The sequence below is a fragment of the Cupressus sempervirens genome, chromosome 8, assembly GCF_028749045.1.
Source record: "Cupressus sempervirens isolate cs-2001-9-10 chromosome 8, ASM2874904v1, whole genome shotgun sequence".
Classification (NCBI taxonomy): domain Eukaryota; kingdom Viridiplantae; phylum Streptophyta; class Pinopsida; order Cupressales; family Cupressaceae; genus Cupressus; species Cupressus sempervirens.
In genome coordinates this window covers 237,803,411-237,827,402 of record NC_143125.1, presented here as the reverse complement: position 1 = coordinate 237,827,402, position 23,992 = coordinate 237,803,411, and positions in this window count along the sequence as shown.

Genomic DNA, 23,992 nt, shown 5'->3' with positions numbered 1-23,992 from the left:
ATCGAGAATTCAAAATATTGTGAATAGAGAAATTTGTAGTGCATCCAAGTGACTTTGAGTAGACTTTGCAACAAAGTTCTTTCAAAAAATTTCTCAACTTACCGAGTTATCATGGCATCTAGTAGTAGCAGCAAGGTGAAGAAAGGTTTTGAGATGTTGGTGTGAGGTGTTGAATGGAAAGCCACTAACTTCAAACTTGTGCTAGTGATAACTAAAACCCTCGACTTGAATGGAGCTCAAGCATAGATCCCACCTAAGGTACTTTTGATAAATGATATTTGAACTCATTTTAAATGTGTAATTTAGGAGATAGGAACCCTTGAAATGGATAATGCCCTAAGTGAACTTTGTGTGAATGAAATTATCAAACCTTAGCACAAACATTTGGAAGAGAAAGGTTTAACTCATATTCCTCACCTACCTCGAAACTTTCAAATCAAATGGATTAGGTATATCCTAAGCCAAGTTCATAACAATCAACTGTGGTTAGAGCAACCAGTTTTGATCACCAAGAAAGTGATACATCACATTACTAGTCTCCCTCACCAAAGCTAAAATCACTACCCTAGGTTGAAATGAGTTACATAAGAAAACCCTAGCCGAATGGGATGGCACAGGAATGAAAATCAGTAATGTAACTGATACAAAACTAAAATTTGGCATCCATCTGATAGCACACAAGATTTATAGTTTGAGTTAACTCAATAGTGTGTTATGTAAAGTAGTTGACTTAGCTTTTAAGATTGTGAAGAAGAATTTGTCATATGACTTAGTAGATTTGTTGTTGAAGTAGTTGAACAAAAACATGGAAAGCATTAGAACTTCAAAGAATAACCCATGCAAATTTCGTTCATTGTTGACATGTTTGTTTTTCTATGTTCAAAAGTTTTTCCCTTCTAAAGGCACAATTGTATGGAGAAAAGATATGCCAGTTTTATATCAAATTAATGAATATATCGCTGAAATGGGTGAAAATTTTGTTAGTATCATGGATAACTATTTTGAAGCCTTCAAAGAAAAGATTAATAATATATTTAGGATACAAAAGAAGTTAGTTGAAGACTATAATGATGATGTTTTCTTTATGGTAGATAGTGATAGAATCTACATCCATGCAATAAGTCCTAGAGTTGTGTGGGTAAAACCTCTTCTATATGAGGTTAACATTGATGAGGCTAAAGAAATCATTGAAGCCTTGGTAAATGAGCCTGTAGATCCAAAGGCACCTTACTTTGGAACATATGATGAGGCAAAAGCAAGAATTGAACTTGAAATCAAGCTTCCATAGGCAGTAAAAAAAGGCAAGAGGAGGATAACAAAATTGAGAACAACAAGCACCCCTCTTATGTTAACCGAAGGTAAAGGAGAAGATGTGGAAGAATCAGAGGATGAAGATGAATCAGAAAAGGAAGAAGAGCCAATAAGGAAGAAAGGCAAGGTGATCATCACCAAGCCACCAAAGCCATCCACTGCAGTGTTTACAAGGAAATCCAAGAAGAAAGCAGGAAAAGAAAGCAATGATATAATCTTCAACTGACCTCCTCTTACATTTCAAAAAAGGCTAAAGGTACTAAGAGAAGGTGCTAGAATGAACAATTTTAAAGAACTCAAGTATGAGACAAGGACTCCAGAAGAGCAGAAAGAAGTTGAAGATGTGGTCATGGACAAGATGGGCAGATGGAAATTCTCTCTAGACTAGCTAGCATCATAGGTCCTTGTAGTATTTTTAGATAAGATCAAGGTTAGATGGGAGAACACCAAGTAGACTATCAAAGACATTTTTGCACAAACATTAAAATAGTTGATACCCAACTTGACTGATGCAGAGGTAAATAAGGCATTAAAAGAAAATGAGAACAAAATGACTTTAAAGTTCAACACTTGTCTAGTTTTGATGAAAGATATAGAGTATGTTGTGAAGAATGCAACAATCCTATGGAAAAATGTATTCTATCTTCACAAACTAAGTGAATATCCTCTTGAAATTAAAGATGATGGTGATGACAGTGACAAGGATGAAGACAATGATGAGGACTCTACTCAATTTGTCACAATTGATATAGATGAATATCAAGAGCTAATGAAGGATGATGAAGAAGAGAAAGAGGAAGAAGCTATAGAAGAAGCCAAGAAAGAAGAAGAAGAGATAGACCTAGTCAAGATTGTTGCGACTATCATGGCCTCACTTCCTCACTCTCCAACAAAACTTGCAACATCATCAAGCTCAGAGACAACTTAGCAAATTTGATTGTAACAAACATTGATACATCAAATATCCAATCATTCCCTACTACCTCTCAGCTCAACACATCATTGATAGAAGTGTCTACCACTTCATCTACCGAGTTACAACATCCTTTAGTTACTGAGTCAACATCAATAATGGATACACAATGTTCTACAATTTTAAGCTCCTTAGTAGTAAGTATAATTTTGGATTCTACAGTTTTGGCAACCTCAGTTGTGCATACTCCTGTAAGTACTTTAGTTGTGCATACTCCTGTAAGTACCTCAGTTGTGCATATTTCTATCAGTTCTTCACTTGCAAATATTTCAGTTTTGGAAAGTTTGGTAAAAACATTAGTTTTGGATTTTGTAAGTATTCTAGTTACTATTACACCAGTAGGCACTGTACAAATTTTCACTACTAGTCCTACTATTTCCACTATTGTTTCTATTCTAAATTTTAAAGCATTAACTTCAAAGATAGTTGAATCGAAGATTCAACCAAGACTTTTGATTAGTGGAAAGGAAATAGATGAAGATATAGAATTGGATGAGGAAATTGAAATTCCCAAATGGGACTTTGCTAATATCACTACGGATCAAATGCATATAGCTGGTCATCTTCTCCAAAAGAAGGCAAAGAAGAAGAAATTCAAAGAAGAGAGAGACATAGAATATAAGATTATTGAAGATGCAAAGAACATTTTGTCTAAAGCTATAGTTTTTGAAGTTGATACTTCTCAACACATTTTTTTACAATTAGAAGAGGTAGTAAATTCAATGAAGATTCTAGTGGTCAAGATAAATTGATTGAGAAAGCAGAAAAGAAATTTGATAACAAAGTGCTTGAGCACATTGTGTAACAAATAGCTATCCAGTAGGTAGAGTTTTCTTCAATTTTGACAAGTCTTGAAACCTCTTGCAAAAATGTAACATCACTTTTTGGAAAGTTATGTGATATTACTAAATATACTAAGGAAATAAAGAGAAAATTGAATAAAATTGATTAAGATTTGATGGCTAGTGCAAAGTAGTTGCAACTTGACCCCAGTTCAAGCTTTGCAAATCATATGAAGATCAAATTCTTATCAGATATATAGGCATAATTGTTGAGAGAGGAAGCAAGGATCCAATCTACACTCATAGATATTTAGAATATGATCCTTCCCATCATGGATACAATGTAGAAGCACATTTCCTATTCCAAAACATTGATCCATGACAATATTTCTCAATTGCAGATCACATGATCAAACTCTCTGCAGAAGTGCAAATTGCTCTACAAACGTACCAAGTTTTGCAAGACAATTGGGATAAGACCTTAACTCTCATTCTTAAGGTACATTATGATTTTCTCTCAAGTTTTGGTGTCTCCATGTAAATAGATTGTGTATAAATCTTTGGCATTATTGTCAAAAAGGGGGAGAGATATTTATATATAATTAAGTGGGAGAGATATTTGTAAATACCAAGAGAGAAAGATACCATACTGGGAGATACACTTAGTATGTCAATATGCTTGACATGATATGTACATTGTATGAGGGAGAATCATGCAAAGAAAAATTATATATAACAAAGTTACAAAGACAAAATTTGAAAAATCTCAAAAATCAGCATGCAATACCAAGCTAAGTATCACACTATGTTGTACATAAGTTTTGGCTGATAAATGTTTTTGTCACTAATGTGAAAGGGGGAGATTGTTGACATTCAATCAAGTTTGTTATTAGTGACAAAACTTATTCAGATTCTATATACAGTGTTTGCCAAGCACTACAATTCAAATCGAGTAGTTCAGTATTTGCCAAGCTTTATAGTTTCTATCAAGTTAACAACTTAATTCAACAGAAGCTAGTGTTAACCAAGTTGAATGGAGAATAGTGTCCACTGAGTACAATCATGGTAAATAGGGAATGTAGTTTATATCAAGTTACATAGTATCCACTGAGTCACCAGTGAATACCAAGTTTGAAACTACATTGAAGTGATTAGTATGGACCGAGCTTCTACTTTTACTGAGTGCATGATGATGCTGAGTAATGATAGTGGACATCGTGTATCAAAACTTCACCAAGTTAGTTTTTAGAACCCAAGTATCTACATTTGGGCCAACTTTGTAATATTGGTGTTAACTTTTGTAATGGCTAACTTTGTAATTAGATTGATATATATAATCTATCATTTCCTTTGATGACATATATAAAATATATGAATGGAATGTAGGCACACAAATGTGAATCAACAGTAGAGTAAAGTGTATTGTAAGGCCATATCAGGAGTAGTAGAGTTATATTTATCACACAGAGGTGATTAGTACTTCAAAGGATCTCAATCAGCAATTCAATTGTAAGTCAGAGATCTACTGTTTCATCCTAATAGATGAATTAGCTTTAAATCATTTCACAAGGTAGACTTAACAGTCTTTTCTTAAATCTCTTTACCGAGTGCATACTTCATTGTATGTTTGTAAAACCTCTCACAAGGTGGACCTAGCAGTCTTGATTGCTCCTAATAGGGCAGATCATCAAAAGTGATCAATGTAATCCTTAATCAATCAACTTTATGCTGTAGTATTGAAGTTTTGTGGGTATCATCCCCACCCTAGTTATACTTTCTATTTGGAAGGTTTCTGGGTCACCAAATATTGTGTTCATGGTGTCTTATGTTTCTCAATTTCTCATGCATGTAGTAGATCAGATTTATTAATATTAATGCAATTAAGTTTTGAATTTGTTAAAAGGTTTTGAGGCTACTGATTCACCCCTCCCCTCTTAGTAACCTAGCTAGTCCTGAATATTTCCAACATAGTGGACATTTTTTTAATCATTTTTAGATGTTGTTATCTCAGTAGACATGGATATTAACATTAAAAAAGATAGATTCATTTTATCTCAAAACTAAGAATGCTACATATAAAATTAATCCAATCTTCTTCCATTACTCTAATTATCAATGGGTAAAAGCTTTCATCCTTCAAAAGAGGGTCCCTCTTCCAAAATCATAGATTAATATTAAATTTAATGGGAGGCTTCATTGTAGATGAACTTATAAAGGTTCAATCAACCCTGAAATCTAGCAAGGATCCTAATTATGTAAGGTCCACCAATAGTAACACTAAAGTGAGTTGTAGCCTGGAGAACAATAAGGAGATGGAGAAAACTATTAGTATGGAGGATAAGTTTTTAAACAATTGGAATACTATAGGATTGAATCAAAACCATAAGGATTTCTAAAATCAAGACATTTAAAGAAATTGTAGAAAGAAGGGTATAAAGAGAGTGGGAGATATGCCTATAAAGAATAGTTTTAATGTATAGGATGTTGAATACAATGACATTCCTTTGAATGTGACCTTCCATTAGAAAGTGATATGGCGAGGATGGGTTTTATGTTGAAGGGAAATATAATAGAAGTCATCAATGTACATCAAGAAAATGACTTTAGTATGGAAAAATACAAAGTTAAAAGTACTATTGGGGAAAGCATAGGTTGTAAAAAAGGTAGTAGAAAAGGAATTAGAAACTATTGAGGTAGAATCAATGAATACAAAAGGAATAAGTAAAGACTAAATCTTGAAAATTAAGGAGGTTCCCAAGGATAAAAAGAATAATAATAAAGACTCAAACTTGAAGCAACAACCTTATCACCAAAATGAGGTAAATGAGGAGACTTGGAAACATATATGATTGAGGAAATTAAATTTTTTCTAGGCTTAGAGATTACAAATGAAAAGGATGATGATTAGTTACTTAGAGAAAAATAAAACATGAAAGAAAAAGTTCTTGAATCGATGAATATAGAGGATATGAATCACCACGATATAGATGTTAGAATATTTAAAATAATTGAGTGGTGGGTGAATTAGTTATCCAAGGTCTAGATGTTTTGGTTGAACAAATAAACACTTAATCAACTCCATATCTTATCATCTCATTGTTCGGTCTCTACTGTAAACTATTAGCAGCATTATCTAGTTGTCCACTATTCTAAAAATAATAGACTTAGAGAATGTAAAAATTAATCAGTAAAACATCATAATAACACCCACACAAGTTTGGCACTAGGATCTAATGCGGAAACCCAATTTGGAAAAAATCACAAGTGACATGTCACCAATTTTCACTCTTTTGCAGTGAGCTCTATTAGGAGACGACCCTATTAAAGGTTACAATACACACTGTTACATGATTTAATCATATTATTAGGATTGGCCTTGTTAGAAGACTTTAGAAAATTTCATTAGAATGTCACCTTATTAAAGGATTTACATAGACTATTAAGTCACTGTGACTATTTTTGATTAAGAAAAAATAGGTTTTGAAGGGTTCCTGAAACCCTTTACATATCAATATATCTTCAATGAATCCAAAACAAAAATACTATAGCCCAAAGGTGAAATAGGTCACCAACCAATACAAGGTGACCAAGGTGGGCTCATAGATAACACCATACATTTTAACCACCAAGACAGGTTTAGAATGGGAGCCTGAACACCCCATGGCTACAAAAGAAAAGGATAATTTTCCTAAACCATGACAAACTAAAAAGAACAACAGGCCTAAAGTGCCAAGAGCTCCATCAAGGAAAACCACAAAGATGCAAGGCCTCAAGATTTACATTTCAGTCCCATCTTTTGAGAACGTAAAGACATATCAAAAGATGGAGTGGATGGCTTGACCTTTTTTCCTTTTATTGTCATCTATCCATCCTCCACCATTCTAGCATCATTTTGCCACTCAAAGTTAGAAACATCAAAACCAATCCCCAAAACCCTCGTGATAGGAGAAGGAACTCCACTACCACATGATCTCTGGACCCCAATAGTAGAAGGGATAGTAGCACAACCTAAGACAAAGCTACAAGAGGGGTCATGATTGAATCACTAGTTACAACATCTGTAGGAGGGGCAATAGAATTGGTCACCACCGTTGGGGCAACATTTGAATAAGAAACAACAACAGAATCCTCCCCCAAAAAATCCCCTCTAACCCCAATAGAGGAAGCTTTCTGAACCATGTAGTGACCATCTGAAACCCCCATTCACCAAGGATGTGACTTCTCCAATCCAACCCTTTTAGAGGAGCATTGCACAACAAGGTGATTGGTCTTATGAAATTTCTTGCATCTTAAAGGGATTTCCTCATAATCAAGAAGCTAAATACAAGAGCCATTAGGAGTGTCCAACTTAATCTTTTTAGGGAGCCCCTTGGAGACATCAATCTCCACAAGACTGTGAGCATATGTCATCCAAAACACATTGGAAGATGTAGAATCGACCAGCAAGAAATCCCTAGGGGCCTCCCCCGTATCCTCCAAGATAGAATCCAACCATAAGTGAAGGGGAAGATTTAGAAACCTTACCCACAAAGGAATCTTTTTAAAGGATTTTGTCGATGGGGAACTTCTCCTCCCAAGAGAAACCATGACGTAGGATGGAATTTCTATCATCAATATATGAAAATTTCACAATAAAGAAACCCCTTTCCATATGGTAAATCTGAACTAGATCTAAGATGATGGGCTCCCAATATCTAGATATCCAAGCATGTAGATCTAATAGAGAGGGCCAAAAACCTAGAAAATGAAAAATAGTAGCTATAGAAGAGAAGTCTACTGCATAAGTGAAAATCTCCTCAACAATATTAGTATCTATATCAATCATAATTAGGTTACTCACAACAATAGACACAACAACATGGAGCCTCAAATGTATTGCTTGACCACCAATTCTAGCCTCATAGGTGGCCACATCTACATATAATATGGTAGATCTTCCCACAACAACAATAGGAGAAAAGGAAACCCCAACAAGAGCCATAGGCACAACACCCCTAGATGCAACAAAAGGTCCACCAAGCATCATGGCCAAACATAACCCAACCCCATTAACAACATAAGCATGGGTGTCGAGATGTTAGTGATTCAAACCTTGCTAGGGCATTATTGTTGAAGAAAGATGTGGGAGTAGGAGAAATGGATGCAGAAGGCATTGCAAGCAAGAATTATGAATTGTTAGGTCAACCTTGTTTAAAGGATTTCAAATACTATTCATCGAAAGTAACAACATATTTGATCTACTAAGTACAACTCACTTTGCATGTACACATCTTTGTTCAACTCTCATGTACTAATTCACTATCTTGCCTCCATTGTCATCTCAGTTTTGATTCACTTGGCAACCCTTCAAGAAACCACCCTTAACTTCTTCTCAACTTAATTTTGCCTTTTGCTTAGATTCACTAGTCAATAACAGCAACAACTCCAACTCTCTGGAACTCCTTTTCATGCACATAGCCTCTCTGCCCATACATAAAGTTTGACTTTATACATCCTTAAATAGGTAATTATGATATTTTTCCGCTTAACCATCACCATAGCTCTTAGGTTTCATGATTCAATTCATCAAATACAATGAATCCAACCACTATTTTGTTTTCTCACTCCTTTTCTAGAAAATTATCTTGGAATCCATCTCTTAGGTCATTTACCTAATCCTCTCCTAGAATTAAATGATCCAACTCATCGATCCTTATCTTTGACACACTTTCCATATCCAAAGAAAGTAATTTAGTTGGTTGGAAATTTTGATTCCTTGCAAATAATTAAAATTTTGTTCCTTAATGAACACTATGTTTAGAGACTCAATCATCACTGGGTTACTTGGAAATTCTTAAACTTCTTGCTCAAAATTTACACTATCACTTGGTTGATATTGATGCTTGAACAACACAAACTCTACTTGGCACTTACTATTGATCTCAGATTGATTTTGACAAGTGAGTGTCTACACACTTTAGTCATTTACTTAGTTCATGCTGAATAAGTAGTACATGTTGAGCACAACATGTATATAATAGAGTATTCCAAGTCCACAGTGTGTGTGGAGTCACTTAAGTGCCAAGCATATAGTGTATTTTGAGTGATTCAGGAGCCCAGTAAGCAGTGCATGTTGATTGATATAGATGCCAAGTCAGAGTATAGAGAATAGTATATGCCGAGCATTAGAGAATTCAAATTCCAAGTAAGATAGTTTTCTTATAGTTTTTATATAGTGACACAAATAACTATGTAAACCATTTTTGAGCCGACTTAAGGATTCAATTATGATATTTGGAGATAAGGATTAATATTAATTTGAAATCCCAATGCATTGCATGTAGCCAATCAGAAAAAAGAAAGTTTAAGTAGCAACTTGGATGAATCATAGTTTTTGATTCATACCTAACCCTAAGTCCCCAAAGTCTTCTTAAGGAGGAAAAACCCTAAACTATCAATGTTGTGAAGAAGGAGTGGAAGGAGTGAAGAAATAAGTTTGCATCCACAAATAGAGCATTCATGGTGACCAAGGGAGATATGAACTGAGATTACATTGCAAAATTAGTTAATGGAGAATAGAGAAAGGAAATAATATACAACAATGAGACATCCGATCAAAAGGATCAATAATAGATCAGTATAGAGGTGATTTGTCATCAGGCAAGGAATTGCTAACTACAGGATCATTGCTAAATCATTCTAGAAGGTGAATCAGTTAAATCTCTTAACACAATAGTCCTAACAAGTTGTATTGAAATCTTTTAGCAGGGTACTTACTTAATTATGAGTTTAAGTCCTTTAACAAGGTAGACTTCTAATAAGGTGTTGAAATTCTTTATTAGGGTGAAACCTAACAGTCTTTGTAAGATTTTAATAGGGTAGACCTTTCACAGGGTAGATGATGTCTCATGATCAAAACATTGTAACCTTCATTGGATACACTTTATTACTAAAGTAGTGAAGATTTGTGGGTGTCATCCCCACCCCAATTTTACCTTCTCATTGGAGGGTTTCTAGGTAATCATATTTGGTGTCATATGTGTTTACTTGTTTACATGATTTAGATGTATATGCTTTATATAGTATTTCAATTTCTTTAGTAAATGTGTGAGATGGATGTGTGGTCAAAGTTTTATGGGTAGAAGTTTAAACTACTAATTCACCCCTCCTTTCAGAAGTTTACCTTTCCTATTGTAATTCCAATAATTGGTATCAGAGCCTTGTCCTTTGAAAGAGAAGCTTTGCATCTTTGAGGAAAGATCTTGAAAATGGAAGTCTATAAGTTGGGAAAGATCATTGAAAATTAGGGAATTGAAATACAACACATTCTACATTGATTGGATTAAGCAAGAGAAGAACTAAAGAAATATTTGAAGAGAAGGAAATTTCCATTGAGGAGAATGACACACGATACATAGAGATAGACACTACTAAGCTATTTGCTAATGGAGACTCCAATGAATTTGATGTAGTAGTTGTAGATCTAATGGAAAAGAATAGAGCCCAAGTTGAAGAAATTAGAAATCTCAAGTTGGAACAAGAATCACAAGCCATACTGCTATGTGAAGTGACTGAATAGAAGAATAAAGCTATGGAAGATAAAGCCATGATTGAAGATGAGAAAATATTTTTAACAAATAGACTAGAAGAGAAACCACCAGAGTTAACCAAAATTTCTAATATGCAATTGGATACTCTAAGTTAAATGATGAATACCAACTATGAATTGAATGTTAAGGACATTGAGATAACAACATTGTAACTAAAAAATGAGCAATTGAAGAGTGACCTAAAAAGGGAGAAAGAATTTGCTGAAGTTTTCAACAAACCAAATGAAGCCATCAACTACTTTGAGAAATTATTGAGATACCCTAGATCTAATAATGATACATCAGGACTAGGATACACAAGTATCGAAGAAGGAGAATCATCCAAAAGTGCTAAAGAAAGGAACAAAAAAGGTAAGAACTCTAAACCTACTTGTCATAATTTTGGTAAGATACTATTAATGTGTGCAAGAGGAAGACTGTAAATTAGAATGTCAAGAATAAAAGCATGGTTCACTGCCATAAGTACAACAAACAAGGACATCAAGCAAATGAATGCAGATCCAAGACCATGCACACACAAAGATTTGAAGGATATTTTTATAAGTGTCAGAAGTATGGACATAGAGCTTTTGAGTGCAGATCCAAACCCATGTGGTCATCAAACAGGAAAACAAAGGTAAGGAACAATGGTAACTATTATAATTGGGATTACAATATAAGATATAGTTTTCATTATTGTCAAGAATATGGACATGTTCCTAAAAATTGTATAAAGACACATTTCAAAGGTGACTAAAAAAGGTGGTTGAGTCAAACCACATATTTTAGTTGTTTGAAGATTGGTCACATCAGTTGCTACTGTCCAACAAGGTCAAAGACACCAAGTTGTGAATTTGATAAAGGCAAAGGCAAGTCAAATGTTGAAAACATTAGAGATGAGATGAACAAGACATGGAAGAAAAAGGGTGGTTGCAACACATCAAATGGAGAAGGGATCACTTCACCCAATGGGTTAGGTGATCACACCTCATCAAACTAAGCAATCAAGAGGTATGTTGGACTAATATTTAAAGGTTATATCATACGTCAATTCCAAATGGACTTTGTATTGAAAATACTATATAAGAATGAATAAAGATGCAAGATTTAATTAGGAATCTAAGGAAATCTTTAAGTTTTTCATGTTACTGCCAAGCATGAAATGTTTCCTGTAACTACCGAGTGGAATGCTAGAAGATGTCAAACTAACAGACTAGCTCGTTAATGCTAAGCTCGTAATGGTTGTTGAACAAATGGAATGATAATAGATGTCGAGTGAGCTTGAAATTGGTTTATGCTAAGCTTATAACTATGTAAGCACTCAGTATTTATCAAAAGATTTTGAAAGGGTATTTGATCGATATCAACTCATTTTTCATCATTTTGAAATTGAGAAAGAGAAAGGAGAGTAGAAGATGATCAGAAAACTCATCCAAAGCTATTATAGAAAGATCTGAGGAGCGATTCTACATCATTTTGTTAGATGTTACAATGTATTTATCAAGTGCCAAGTTACACTATTTATATTTTTGTAAACCTTAGTTTCACAAAATGGCATCTAGTTCAAAGAATATAGAGGGTAAGGAAGTTTTGAATGTCCAACTACTTAGTGATGAGGTCAAGCAACCAATATTCAAAGCCATACTAGATATCACTTACAAAAAAGACCCCTTTAGTTCATTATCCATGATACTATTGAATATTCAAATGGTGCAAGATGTTAGGAAGTGTTACAACTATAAAATTGGAAGTATTGGTGATATAGAGATTAGGAAAGCATATGACAAACTTTGTGAGAACGGTGTGCTAAGAGAAGAATACAAAATTGTAGAAAAGAAAGGGTTAACACGAGCCCTAGTTTTCTCAAATGTGTTCAAAACTGGATGGATTGGGATTGTGTTAAGTAGAATTCATGAAAATTCACTTTGGTTAGAAAATGGACCCATCAAGATAACCAAAAGGATAATCAATAGGGTAATAGGGTATTCAACCCTAGATCAACCTATGACTCTAAGAAGTGATTTAGAAGAGGTTATTGAGAAAAATAATGGATCTGTATGGAATAAGAGAGGAATGAAAATTGATACCATTACAAATCCTTCGATAGACTTTGCAGTAAGGGTTATTTCACACAAGTTTTTATCAATTCAACAAATTGAATAGTGTGCCCTGTATTGCAGTAGATGTTGGTGTATGCTAAAAGAAGTGACCTATAGGGAGCATGAATAAACAAGAAAACACTAGTTCAAACCAAAATATGCATCAAGTATTCACCAAATGAAATAAAAAACTAACTAATGATTGCTTGAGTTTTGCAACTCAAAGCAGCCAATCAAGTCAAATCCTCAAGCAACCTCTACAACTCAACAAAGGCACCCATGAGAGGCCTTGTTGGTGTGTTAATATTGGAGAAATTTTTGGTATGCTTTCCCAAACACAACAATGTATTGAATCTCTTGATGATGGATATGCAAGTGTGAGGAATGCAACTATGAGCCTATGCTATATGAATATGAAGAACACCTCAAACAATGGCTATGGAGAAAGCCATGCTTGAAGGCATTCAAAGATGAAGATATGAAATGCAACAAAGAAAATCTAAACTATGATGTAAGCTAAACTAAGATGAAAATAAAATGGAGATGAGAAATGCAAGCCATAAATCTACTCTAACAATGCAAATAAACTCTAAATCAGCTACCAAAGGTTAGTATGCAACCTAGAAATCACTATGCAAGCTCTAAACTCAAACTACTATGAAAGCTCTAATCTCAAACCAACATGATAATAATGCAATAATGGGAGATGAAAATTCTTCAGACAAGGGCCCTATTTATAGGTTTGAGGGAGACCCTAGGTGAGGTAGCATCTACGTGGCATCATATAGTGCCACAAGGACACACATACACAAGCTATGCAAGTGGTCAACATTTCAAAGTTTGCTCACACATGTGTGGGAAAACTTGGAGAGAAGAGTGGGGGAAAAAGCTTGAAAGAGGGAGTTGTCTCACACATGTGTGAGCACACACTTAGGCTTAAGAAGGGATTAGCAAGATGATTAGGAAAAGTAAGTGGGATTAAAGAACTGGGTAGGCTTAGGAAGATGAAAGTGATGGGTGTAGACTAGATTTTAGGCTAGGTTTAAGATTTAATTTAATCATAAGTTTAGAGGAATTAATGAGATGGTGGGATTTAAATAAACATAATTTATTTAAAAGATGAATTAATGGAGGATCATGTATTAAATAACTTTAACACATTAAGGCTAGAAGTATTAAAATAAATTTAAATACCTTAGGAAAATGAACCTATTTAATTAAATAGGTAGATGAATATGAAAATTATAATTAATCAATAAGTAATTAATTATAATGTCAAGGGAAATATTAAATAAATTAATATAGTCTTTTGGGATGATTTTAAGCATCTACATTTTGCCCATCTTTGATGTGATGTCGAGATGGCATCATGTCAAAGAAAAGAAAAATATAGGTTGCCCCAGAGAAGTTAGGAGTCTTATGGTGACGATTGAGGAGGAGGGTGCCCCCTCATGAAAATAGCGCAGTAAATTTTGAGCAATTTTCACAATAAAGGTCTTTGGAAGGAGAAAAACCAGAAGAAAAAGGGAAGAAATGAAGACATTGCATGACTTGTGGGGAAATAGGGGATGAAAATGACTTAGGAAAGACACGGGCTCAAACAGGGTCCTTGGGGGGGCCTATATAAGCCTCCAATAGACTCAAAGAAGGTCATTTTCACACCTCAAGAGCAAAGCATCCAGAACAAACATGGACCCCATTGATCATTTGTAGCTTGGTGAGTGTGTTTGAGAGTACCAGTGATTAGCTAAGATGGGCCCATCGGTAAGTCATCTAATCCTCTTCATCATTTGGTAGGTTAGACTAGGCTAGGGTAATTTATTATGTAATAAATATGGAAAAAATGTGTTCAAGGGAAAGAAAATAGTCTCCACCCTATCATTTATGCAAACAACAAAGTGATGACCGCAGTGTCTACGAAGATGACATGATTGATCCTGTCGTCTATGCAAACGCTAGAAAAGGGAAGGGGCTCTGCGGAGAAAACAAGGTTCAACTTGTCATCTGTGCGGATGACAAAGGTGGCATAAGGGTAGTGGAGATGACAATCTATGGGTTGTCATCTCCACAGATGAAAAAGGACATGTCGTCTACACTGATCGACATTTGTGTTGATTAGCATCTCTACAGATCGACATCTGCATCAATCAGCATCTCCACTTATTGACATTTGCATTGATTAGCAGCTCTACCAATTGGGAAAAATTGGTAGAGGACAAGGGAAGATGCCCCATTCTAGTGATGACATGGGTGAAAAGGACTGATTCTTTGCATGTCTATGCTGCAGGAGAACACGGTGGTATTTAGGTCGAGGGAGCATTACCCGTCGACCATGGCAATATAGAGGAGACTTACGGATGCTAACTAGGGGCATGTGCAGCTATGTGGACTAGAGCACATGTATGAGTGGCTTGACTTGAGGGCACACTCAACATAGCTATCAGTGCTCATCGAGTGATGGCAAACACCCACAGGGAGTTTCCACCTACCTACAGAAGACGTTATAGTCACTCTACTAGATTTGTGGCATATCCTATGAGTTCTGATCTAAGGTGCATATCTAGAGTACATGCTAGAGGGATCAGATCCATTCTTGAGGGAGTGCTTTGGCAGACAATGATAGAGGCTACCCATCCAGTGATCATGACTATCATGGAGAGGAGCCTAGGAGTAGAGACTACTGAGGCTAGCAATATATCTAGTGTTACTAATATGGAGGATGCTACCAGACCATGCAGGGCATGGTTGGCCTATCGGTTGGGTGTGGGTGTTGAGTACCCTTCTACAAGATGATGGGGACATCTACTGCTGGGGTCAGACTATCCTAGTGGAGCTATATCACGATTTACACATGTGCATATTAGATGCTGTGGACCGTTGGACCTAGACTGAAGCTACTAATGGTTTGGTCATGGAAGCATATCAAAGTCACATGGCTGATTACTAGGCAGGAGACCAGAAATCCTGACGAGCCATTCACTTATAGATAATGGCCTCCAATCTAGTACACCTCCATCAAATTGGTGGAATTTTGGTGCCATTGTCACAACAAGATTATCATGTTCGATTGGACTCCTTATGATGGGGTAGAGCGGTGGGGGACAAATTTTGTGGAAGGAAGAGAGGATGAATCAGAGGATCAGATGTATCTTTATTTTACATAGATTGACTATTGGATCATCAGTCACTTTGTTAACATGGTGATGCGTTATATGCCTTTGAGGGTACGACAATTTGGGAGAGTGTAAGATGCCATTCTAGACAGGTTTTTGTACCTTGTGGTGTCACAGGAGTATGGTAGACTTTGGGGTCATGGGACTATGCTATGATTAACATGGAGCTCATGGTTACCAATGCATCCAGTGCCCTAGGTACATGGGCAGGATCGAGGGGATGCAGGTGTGACAACTGCATATGCATAGTGGTGGGCCACTCATCAGCCCATGAGACTGATAATGCTTGGGGCACCACCACCAATGGAGTAGGTACAAGGGGGAGGGGGATGGAGCAGGGGATGGTGGGCAGGCAGTAATGATACCACCACTAGCATAGAGGGCACAGGAGGGATTGTGAGGCCGTAGAGCCTAAGTGAGGAGAGGTCTAGGGCTAGTACCAACACAGGTACCTACAAAGGCACCATCACAAGCACCAAGACAATGGCCACAAGTACAGGTATAGGTACAGGTGTTAGTAGGTGGACAGAGATAGGGGCCATTAGAGGACTCAAACATGGTGAGGGCTGAGTGGGATAGCCTCTATGTAGAGGTAGCCTAGTTACAAGGGGTAGCACAGGTGCAACAGGCACAAGCAGATAGCCTAGAGTAGGCCATGGCAGCCATACAGGCAGAGCTATAGGTGCAGAGGGCCAAAGGAGATAGTGCATAGGAGGCCTTAGTGGCCCTATAGGCATGGGTAGATGCAGGGGAGTTTGTAGCTATGGAGATCCATGCACATGCTGAGGATTTGACAAAGCTAGAGAGATTTTGAGGGGAGGTGGCCACATTACGAGTTGAGCAAGCTACCCATTAGGCATAGCTAGACAGATATCATAGGTAGAGGGACATAGCGAGACAGATGCTATAGCCAGGGGTAGCTGTCACATTCATGCAAGAGGCCATATTAGCCTACTGAGCAGAGGCGCGGGCCATATGAGAGACAACTTATTATAGATCGCTATATCATGAGGTCGTGCTTGCTGATTAGCGATATCTAGATTTTGAGAGGGGGGCTAGCTCATGGATCTTAGGGGGCAGAGCTAGATCAGAGGAGTTTGTAGGATAGCAAAGACCTCCTTGAGGGGGGGATATAGGGGGGGCTAGGCCCTCATAGCCAATAGCTTGATTTTTTTTATAGGGATCAATTATTTGATAGATATGTGCAGATGTAGCAAGTTTTTGATGATGCATTTGTACTACATGATACTACATGATTTATATATGGATTGTATAGACATTATTTTTTGATATATACATGACATGATTCAATGGCCTTATGTGTATATGGATTATGTGATGCATATGATATCTATGATATAGATAATAATGCTTGTGATGCAGGATGTGTGTGATGTGATGTTTTTTATGATGTATATGTATATGTATATGATGCCTAACATGTGGATCATGGAGGTTTGCAGGTGATTATGAGATGTATGCATTGCTTGATGTATGGATGCATTTTATGAGATGTTTTATGATGTATATGCCCCTAGCTATGATGACTAAAATGGATGCATGTAACTAATGAACCAATAATGCAACCTAACAAAATGCCTTATGAACACTAATGAATGCAACCTAAAATGAAAATGTAAAATGAATAAACCTAATGAATAATGATCTGTCAAAACTTGTCACTCATAAAAACCAAGTAGCATAGCATAGGAGGGAGGGGAAATAAATAGAACCCTTGTCTCAAGTATGACTAAACGACACCTTATACTAAATGATATCAAGAAATTCAGTTGTGTATATATGAAAGAGCACACCTTAAGTTGATTTTGCAAATTTGTTTATGCATTATATGCTATAGAAGCATAAATGACATGACTCTTTTGCATAGACTTTAGAGACTTTAGAACAACATGCGTAGTTTATAGTCATGATGGAACAAATGTCATATACACCTTAGAGTGGTTTAGGTACACCCAAAGTCCTTTTAGGGATTTTTGGTGGAATGTGTACTAACATGTTGCCCCTAGTGTGCAATGCATTAAGATAACTTGAAACTGACACATATGTAGTAAAGCCTCAAAAATAGATCATACCACAAACAATATGTGCAGTCAATGAGAGCCATTTAGGTACAACCAAAATATAGAAGATCAAGGTGTTCCATAAACAACTTCCACTAACACACAAAATAAAATCAAACAAAATGAAACCTCATGACCAAGTAATCATTCAGTCCACAGTTCCTGCCAAGAACCTTAGGTCTAGAAGTGAATGTCGTAATACCACCTATAGGAAGGATTCATCCTATGAATTTTTTTTTCGTGATGTCAAGTATCGTAAATTGTTTGTTTATTTTGGCAAATGCTGTGAAAAGAACAAGTTTCTCAAATTGTTAAGTCACAAATGGTGATTTTGTTCAAGTTCTGTGTGGTCACTGTTGTGAAAAAGCTCAATGTGATGGGATTGGAACAAATGATCGATGGAAAATTACCTCATGGACTAGAGGTCTTTCAAAAGATGGAGGTGAAATGAAGCCTCACAAACAAGAGGTCTTTTATTGGATGCACGAAAAGCAAAAAGCTAGATAAGATTTTTCACAAGGGAAATGAAATGGTGGAATGGAGTGAAGGGAATCGAGCCTTATAGATAATGGATCAAAATACTTTTTTTTTGGAAACTTTTTCTTCTTTTTAGGCTTTTTTTCAAGAACATTTTATGAATTTTTCTAATTTTTTTGGATTTTTGTGGGACTATATGAACATTGTACAGGAACTACAAGGCTCAAGCATAGAACCACTTGAGATGCTGGATATTTATAGGCTTAGGGAGTGGACATACCTCTAAATTAGCAATCTAATATGCCCCAGAACCATATTTGGTTGTAATGATAAACAGACCTAGCCAATTAGCCTCAAACTTTCCTTTCTTTTCATAGTTCTAGAGATTCCTCATGTTATGCTACAAAACTAAGTCACCCACCTCAAACTCTCATGGCTTGACTTTCTTAAGATATTGAATCTAAAGGAAATTTTGATACACACAAAGGTGGTTTAGGGCATTATGGTGTCTTTCATCAAGGAGTTGCAACTCTTGCAAGTGAGCAACTCTATATTCTTCTTCAGACATCAAGTTCTTGAGAGAGATTTCGAGCGAAGGGAGCTCAATTTCAATGGGTAAGATAGCCTCAGAACCATAAACAAGGGAAAATGGAGTGGCTCCTATGGGGGTATGGATGGAGGTATAGTAGGCCCAAAGGGTGGGAGAAAGATGGAGGTGCCAATCATGGCCAGCTGCATCAATGATTTTCTTTAAGATTTTCAAAATGGTTTTATTAGTAGCTTCAACTTGGCCATTGCCTTAGGGGTAGTATTTAGTGGAAAAATGCTGGGTGATTCTAAATTTTCTACATAATGTTGCAACTTCTTAATTTTTGAAAGGGGTTCCATTATCAGTCATAATATCTTGAGGTACGCCGAAACAAAAAATAATGTAGTTCAAGATGAACTTCAAAATTTGTTTTTCGGTGATGTAAGTTAATGGAATAGGCTCGACCCACTTTATGAAGTACTTAGTGGTAGAAATAATGTACTTGTGTCCATTTGAGGAATTTGGGTATACTTGAACAACAAGATCAAATCCCAAGTGGGAAAAGGGCCATGGAGTGATGGTGGGCTGGAGGTCTTGGGCAGGAGCATGTATGAAATCACCATGTTGCTGACAAGGAACACATCTCTTCACAAAATGATATGCATCTTCTTCTATTGTGGGCCAATAGTAACCTGTCCTAAGAAGATTTTTTGCTAACATAAGGCCACTAGAGTGGGCACCACAAATCCCTTGGTGAACCTCTTCTAATGTCGTTTTGGCTTCATCTAGATTGAGACATCAGAAGAGGGTTCCATCAAAATGTTTTTGAAAAAGTGTGTCACCTAGGATGGTATATCAGGCTCTACAATGGATGAAGGTTTTGCTTTGATTTGGGGTGAGGGTTATGGGAATAGTTATGTGATGTAAATAGGCAAAAATGTCAGTGTACCATGGAGACTCAAGACCAACAATCTCACACACCAAATCTGAATCAGTTCACTCATAAGCATGAGTAAAAAGATCCTCGACAAGAAACTCACATTTAGGACTATATTCTGGCATGGAAATCATGGAGGCAATAGTAGCCATGGCATATGCTACTTTGTTATTAGCCCTTGGGGTTTGCTAAAAAATGAGTTATGTGAAATGTTGTTTAAGATCCTCAACTATCCTATGGTATGGTAACAACTTCTCATCCTTAGTGTGGTATTCATCTGTAACTTGTTTAATGATCAATTGTGAGTCTCCAAAGACAAGAAGGCTTTTGATATTCCATCTGATAGCTTGACACAACCCTGTGCCTAATCCTTCATACTCAACTATATTGTTTGTGCAAGGGAATGATATCTTATAAGACTTAGGAATGAGATCTCCTTGCAATGTCACAAACAAAACTCCTGCCCTCAATCCCTTTTGTGTGAATGATCCATCAAAAAATAGTTTCCATGGTGTACTGGGGGTAATAGTCATAATGGTGTCATCTAGAAAATCTACGACTATGGGATGGTCTCCTAGAAGAGGAGACTCAACAAGTTGATCTGAAATTACTTGTCCCTTAATGGCCTTGTATTCTTTATAAACAATATCAAACTCACTCAAAATCAAGACCAATTTTGTGTTTTGACTGGTAAGGGAGGCTTTTGATAGCAAATATTTGAGTGGGTCTATCTTGGCAATGAGATGTGTAGTATGATTAAGCGTATAATGGCGTAAATTCTATGTGCAAAAGACTACTGCCAAACAAGCTCTCTTAATAGCAGTGTAGTTCAATTCATAACCAACTAATGTTTGATTGAGATAGTATATAGCTTTCTCATTCCCATTTTCATCTAGTTGTGCCAAAAGAGCACCTAAGGCAACTGAAGTGGCTGAAATGTATAGGATCAATGGTCATCCTGCAATTGGAGGAACTAGAACTAGAGGATTAGCCAAGTATGCCTTAATTTGTTCAAATGCTTTCTGACATAGACAATCCCATCGAAACTTAGTGTCCTTGCAAAGCAAATGTTGAAGTGGATGAACCTTATCTACTAGTTGGACCACAAATTGTCTAATGGACTGTAACTTTCCTTGAAGACTACAGAGTTGTTTCAATGTGGTAGGTGGAGGCATGTCCATGATGGCTTTTACTTTAGCATGGTCTACCTCAATACCTCTTCTTGACACAATGTAGCCTAACAACTTGCTAGATTTGACCCCAAAAACACATTTTTTAGGATTTAGGCACACTTTATATTTCTCCAATCTCTCAAAAATGGTGGTGAGCACATCAATGTGGGACTCACATGTCTTTGATTTTCCTAGGATGTCATCAACATAGTCCTCCATTATAACATGTAAAAGATTATGGAATATGGTAGTAATTGTGCGTTGATAAGTGGCACCGACATTTTCAAGCCAAAAGGCATGACTTGATAACAAAAGGTTCCCCATGGGGTGGTAAATGCCATTTTATGCTGATATTCTTCTACAATTTTGATTTGATTATAACCAGAAAAACCATCCATGAAAGATAACATCTCATGTCCAATAGTCAAATCCACTATGATGTCTATGTTAGGAAGTGGAAAATCATCCTTAGGACATGCAAGATTTAAATATTGAAAATTTGAACAAACACGGATGCCCCCAGATGCTTTTCCTATAGGAACAATGTTGGAGATCCACTCAGGATAGTCAATAGGGCAGATGAACTTTACTTCTAACATTTTTTGTAATTCTACTTTGACTAAAAGTGCTACATTAAGATGCATCTTGCACAACTTTTATTTTACTAGTTTAATTTTGGGATCTACTATCAAGTGATGCACAACCAAATCTATGTTTAAACCAGGGATATATCTATAGGTCCATGCAAAATTTATCTTACCCTTTCTCAAGAATTCAATCATTGCCTTTTGCTCTTCGGGACTTAGGGTGGTTGCAATGTAGGTGATTTGTGGATTAACCTTTGTACCCAAGTTAACTAGAATTGTATCCTCATTCAAAATAAATGATTTCTGTGGTGGTAAAGATCTGAATAGCAAGTCAATCTCTCCCTCTTCTGGCACCTCTAAGAGGTTTTCACCAGAAGATGCGTCCTTTATTTTATCTTTTTCTTCATTCAAAAGTGCCCTAGAAGAGTTTTCACTAGAGGATGTTTCTTTTATTTTTCCATTTTTATTTTCTTTTTCACTTTTGTGACTAAGAGATTTGACTTTGCTACCAAAGTAGGCTTCCTCATTGTATTGGATATCATGTTTTTAATCTTGGAGATTCTTAAGGCCAAAGAGCGCCATCATTGCCTCATTAGACTTACAGATATCGAGAGCTAGTGGTTTGTCCTAAGGTCCTAGTCTATCATGTCAGGATTGGTGAGAGGTAGGTTGGTGGATGAAAGGATAGCTATGGTAATGGAATAGACATAGGTGTCGAGGTCATCCTCAATATATTGGAAGGGTATTTCAAAGAATTCCTCTTCGTCAGTTTCAACTATACAATAGTTGTCAGTAAAGGATACCTTAGGTTTAATGGAGCCCAAACCACATCCTTTAGGATAGATATTAGCTTCTAAGGGTTGTCTCATTCCATCATCTTTAGGTTCAAGGCCGGTACCATGATATCTCATGTTTTTGATGATGGAAGGGCCCTTAACATACTTATCCTTGGGGAACTCTACTGGTTCATCTTTTCCATCATAATATAGCCAATCTAGAATATTAGATTCCATATGCTCATCACTAAGTGAACCCCAATGTTCAAATGTTGTCTTGTTAATATGCACAGTCTCTTTGTTGGTAGGAGGTGGAAATTGTGAAGGTTTTCCAAAGGAACAAGGGGAGAGTGGTAGTTGTCCAACGCACAAGGCATTTTCAAACTTATACTCTCCCATTCCTAAATCAATAAAAGTAACCTTCTTCCGTATAGTATTGACCTTAGTATCTCCCACCTTTTCTTTTCCTTTGTGGAAATTGGAATCATCATTGGATAACTTTGGCATTATTGTGGAAGGTGATTCTATTATGGTGAGAGGCTTAGGTATAACTTTGGCAAACTCACTGATTGGACAAAAAATTGCTGGTGCACCTCCCAATCTTTTAGAAAAGGAAAAAGGTGTGGGATCTCCTAGAATTGTGACCTCTCTTCCTTGGTGGGGATACTTCAAGCATTGATGATAGGTAGATGGGACAACCTTTAGTGTATGTATCCAAGGTTGACCAAGAAAAATGTTATAGGGAAAATCCAAGTCTAGGACATGGTATTTAGCATTTATGATGGTTGGTCCAACCTTTAGTGGTAACATGATAACTCCTTTTGATTCTCTTTCCCTCTCATCATAGGCTTTGATTTTTATCCTCTTATTGACATCTAGGAGATCTTTTAGAAGTCCTAAGAAATGAATCATCTTCAACGTACATAGGTTCAAACCAGATCCATTATCTATAAGGACTCTTTTAATCTTATGTCGCTGTATAAGGACTTCAATGTGGAGTGAAAAATTATGGTGGGGATCAGGACCTTGGAAATATTTATCTATGAAGACAATGTGTTGTTGGGCGGAAAAGTTTCTAATCATGGCGGTGAATTGGGAGGCATTAATGTTTTTAGGAACATGAGACTCTAAAAGAGCCTTCTCCAAGATTTATTTGTGGATGGGTGATGTGGTTAGGAGCTCAAGAATGGATATTTGTGTAGGAGTCTTACCTAACTAGGATAACACATCATAGCAAGAAGTGGGCCTTTGTGAAGTGGATGGTGCAACAGGCACATGTGGAACTGATGGATTAGTGTGATTAGGAGTGGGAGCTTGCAAAGTAAGTCTTCCTCGTATAGTGGTGGCATCACAATTGGTTGCTTGTAGGACAAGGGTATTCACATGAGTGTCTACTTCTTCAATGCGACCACACATGGAGTCAAATCCACATATATCATTGGTTTCTATTTTACCACACAAGGAGTCAAACCCTAATATGTGATTAGTAGAATAATCATAAGCTAATGCATTTGATGTGGAAGCTCG